This window comes from Furipterus horrens, unplaced genomic scaffold (genome assembly GCF_987537825.1).
Source record: "Furipterus horrens unplaced genomic scaffold, mFurHor1.1.pri manual_scaffold_10, whole genome shotgun sequence".
Lineage (NCBI taxonomy): Eukaryota > Metazoa > Chordata > Mammalia > Chiroptera > Furipteridae > Furipterus > Furipterus horrens.
In genome coordinates, this window is record NW_028327180.1 from 31,936,954 (window position 1) to 31,941,434 (window position 4,481).

At 40.5% G+C, this 4,481-nt stretch overlaps 1 non-coding gene across 1 annotated transcript; it reads left to right on the forward strand.

Moving 5' to 3' along the window:
* The first annotated feature begins 404 nt into the window (after nucleotides 1-404).
* Nucleotides 405-508, forward strand: LOC149999440 (U6 spliceosomal RNA). The gene has a single exon (XR_016513767.1). It is a non-coding gene; the product is annotated as a U6 spliceosomal RNA (small nuclear RNA).
* Nucleotides 509-4,481: the final 3,973 nt, after the last annotated feature.

A 4,481-nucleotide genomic window follows, 5' to 3' on the forward strand; every position in this document is an offset into this window, starting at 1 on the left:
ACTGGAAGAGCACAAAAGAAATAGTGACTGATCGCCTGGGAGTCTTCAACCAGGGGCCATGCTGTATGGATCCCTGAAGGAAGGATGAGTGTGGTGGACAAGGAAGGGAGGCCGTTCCGACTCAAGGGAGAACCTTTATAGAGGCAAAGGGATATGAGAGCACAGATGCCAGGGAACTGCTAATACATATGGCTGGAGTGTAGGGTCCATCCTATACCAGCAAAGTGATGGCTCTAAAGTCTGACCATGTCATCCACCTACACCTTTCCAGCACTAAACCCTGCACAGCACATATCATTTGCACTTAGCCTCAGTCCACCTCTCCTACCATGCTTTTCACGTTATTTCCCTTAAATGGCCCTCCAAATCATACTTTCCTCATCTATAAAAATAGAGAACTTGGGGTCATTTTGGCAGCACATATACTAAAATTAGAATGATATGGAGAAGATTAGTATGGCCCCTGTGCAAGAATGACACAGGGATTATTGAAGCATTTTGTATTTTTATTAAGAAGTATAGATCGGTACTTACAAAATAGTTACAGAGATGTAAAGTATGGCATAGGGAATGGATTTATTGTACTTGGTGGATTTCTTTTTCTGTTTGGATAAAGCACAAATATAGTACAAGAATCATATCTTACCAAAGCAAACCAATATATCATTGTAGAAATGTTAAAGTTGGGAACCATCAACTGTAAACAAGAATTCATCAAGTTGTAAGCAACAGATAGATCTGATATCTGAAATAGGACTTGCTAAGCAACTCAATTAAATTTGATTTAGCAAATAATTACTGGCACCTATATTAGGCATTGTAGGGTTCACCACACTTCCTGTGAAGCAATCCCTCTGCCCTTGTAGCCTTGAGTGTAGCATGACTCTGTGCATTCTGCTGAAGAATAAAAAATGAAGAATTTCCCATCTCTTCCATATACCCAACTTGCAAAAGCAACCATCCCATAATTTGACTCTGCTATATAGGAAGTCCATATAAAGCTTATCAGCCCTGTAATTAATCCAAAATGGGCAGTGAGGATGTAAAGTAGTGATGAGCATGGGCAGATTGAACTACAAATTTTAGTCTGTACTTTACTCCAGAAATTGGCAGTGAATATTATGAACCTTTCCCTCTGCCACTTTTCTCCTTGCATGTCCAGACTTGATGTTATTGATCTAGAATTTCTGATGCTCCTGAGAAAATTCCTATGAGATTTTGCATATGGCTCTCAGAGCCAATTTTCTTTGCCATTCCCAACTCCTTTTGGATCCCTCACTAAGGGAAGACTGCTAATGAGGTGCCAGATTTGACTGAGCCCAATAATCTGTCCAGTCCTGAAACTTAGCTCTTAACCTCTGCAGTGTACTACTACTTTAGATAGGTGTAATCTTAGCTTATCTGTTATGGAAAAATATTTATATGGAGCCTCTCTTTTCATCTGCTTTTAGGTCTTGACACTGTGGTGAAAAACAGTGCTGTTTCCTATCTGCTGTTATGTCCTGTACCCTTCCATGCGCCACGCCTTACATTTACATACTTAATTGCCTTTTAGAGAAGATCCTTAGAAGTAAAATTAAAAACCATTTTTTCAAAGCATTACAGTCATTCTCTTATTTATCCTTTTCCTAGGTTCTTAAATATGATGTTTTAAATCTCATATATCATCCATGCCTCAAAAGGTGCTTTCTCATTAGAAAAAGAAAAACAGAAATTCCAATGCTGTTCCAGACAGCTGTATTATGTTGAGATGACTTTGGTCTGGAAGGTGTTCATTCTACTGGACACTTCTGGAAACAAATATTTTAGCTTGATTTATGGTGCCGAAATAATTATTGTTATTTTATGGATTCCACATACTTCCATTGGAAGAACAACATTTGGAAAGCATCTTCCAATTGTCCAGGCACCATTCCCTGTCCTGAATTATTTCAATTTAATTAAACCAGGTGGTACTTTGTGTCAACAAATTTCAGATAATGCTTGTAAATGGACTCGGAGGTGAAAAGTACAAGTTAGCAGTACATGTCACTGATATGATGCCATCTGCCTGGATATGTCAAGTAATCTATAAGCATATTCTTTGTACAGTTTTACATAGAGCCAATCATCATGGTATCTAGATATAATCTGGATGGCACCCTTTCTTTCCATAATCATGTGACTCTTTGGGACTTTTGGGAGAAGAATCTAAGTTATTTTACACTGACTTCCTTTTTTCCCCTCTCTCAGCTCCTAGATTTGTGTATTGAGTGAACAGAAAATTATTATGAAGTATCGAGAAACTGAAGAGTGTGGTCACATTGCCTGCTTAATGCACACCTGACTGGAATTTCTACTTCTGCTTTTGGAAGGATATGGAGGAAAAGAGGTGAAATTTGGGGCATGTAGTTAATAGATTCAGCAAAGCTTACTTATTTAAATACTTGACGAACTATTATTGACCAATAGTCTACCTCATTCTGGAAAAGATTTGAAAAGATACACATGAGATTGACACATACCTTAAAATAAGATTAAAAGCATGCATAAATAGAAAGTCAAGACCAGAGGAAATGTAATGTAAAGGTCAAAGCGGGAGAGAATTAGAAGAGAACCATTCAGATTAATGTGAATAAAACTGAGTTCAATTTGGTCGTGAACCTCCTGTGACTAAAGTCTAAATTTAATTTACTGAAAAGAAACTATGCGAACATTTCAGTGCCCTCTCCCATTATTTTATGCACTAAAAATCACAGTGAATTAGAAACAGCTTTTGTAAGTCCATCTTGATTCTTTTCTGCCAGAGATAACATAACTAGGTGTATTATTCAACTGGTACCTGGGAAATTTTTTTTTCTCACAATATAGTCAATTTAAATCTGGGCTATAAATGAACTCACTTGGCAGAATTTGGCTGGTTCATTCTTAGTTCACTTTTAAGGACCAACTCCAGTGATGCTGTTGAGAATTATTGGAAATATTCATCTCTTTCTCTGTATTTCCCCCTGCATATTCCTGTTTCTAGCTTTTTATTCAGTCTGTGACCTTTGCCTGAAATACGAGGGGGATCCCCCCAAAACAGAATTTATTTATAAAAAATTCTGTATTTATTCTTATATGTTTAAACTTCAGTCACTTTCAAAATGTTCTTCATTTGGTACAATACACTTATTGAGAAAATTTTTCCACTGCTCAAAATAGTTTTTGAACTCATTGATTTTGATGGCTTCTTAGTGCTTCTGCCATTTTTGTTTCACCTCTACCAAATTGGCAAAATGTTTCAACAGCTTTTATCATCCAGTGAAACAAACAAAAAAAAGTCACTTGGGGTGCGACGGGGTAAATAGGGAGAGTGAGGGCTTGAGGGTTATACTGTTTTTGGTCAAAAACTGCTAAACACTCAGCGAGGTGTGGACAAATGTGTTCATAAATCACCCATCATAAAGAGGGCAATTGCATTGAAAGAGTCTTAAAAAAATTCACCGAAGTAGGGAACTTCCGGCCAAGATGGAGGGGTAGACAGACATACTATGTCTCCCTCCACAGCTAAGAAGGAATACAACTACCCCAAAACTAGAAACAACCAGAAGTTCCAGAAAATCAAACTACATGGAAGTCCAGCAAACAAAGATATAAAGAAGAAATACTCATCCAGACAGGTAGGAGGGGCAGAGTTGGGGCGGAGAGGACGCGGTGTGGTGGCAGCAGCAGTGGTGGCAGCGGCAGGCTGAAAGAAAGCACAGACACACATTTTAAAGAGTCAGGAGGCACACCTGGGGAGCGTTCCCAGCTCCTCACCGGCCCTAGCAGCTCATGGTCCCAGCACCAGGGAAGGTCAAGCCTCATTGCTTCTGACTGTGCAGACCAGTGGGGGTTGGGACAGAGGTGGAAACTGCCAGTCTCTCGGCAGAGTCTGCTTGTTTGAAGGGCCCCCACAGTCCTAGAATGTCTGCAGGCTCATCCACTCTGGAAATGATGGCTGGGGCAGCAGCTAGCGAGGCACCAGTCTGGTGCAGAAGTGGGAGAGGTGCCTGGAAAAGGGGCGAGTACTGGGCAGGTGGCATTGTTCCCTTTCGGACCCCTCCCTCCCCCACATACAGCGCCACAACGTGGTGAAACAGGTCGTCCCGTACTGATGAATCTCTAAGGCTCCGCCTCTTACAACATAACAGGTGTGACAGCTCTCCCTGGGATGCAGAGGCAAAGAAACACAGGAGCCTATCAGAATGAGGAGACAGAGAAGTACGGCCCAAAAGGGGAAACAGATCAAGGTTCCAGTGGGAGAACTAAGCGATGAGGAGACAGCCAACCTCACAGATGAGGAGATAGACAACTAACAGATGCAGAATTCAAAACACTGGTGATAAAGATGATCTCAGGCTTGACAGATATGCTTGAGTATGACAAGCGCATAAGAGAAGAAGTGAAGGCTATGCTAAGTGAAACGAAGGAAAATCCACACAAAATCAATGGTGAAGGGAAGGAAACCGAGGTTCAAA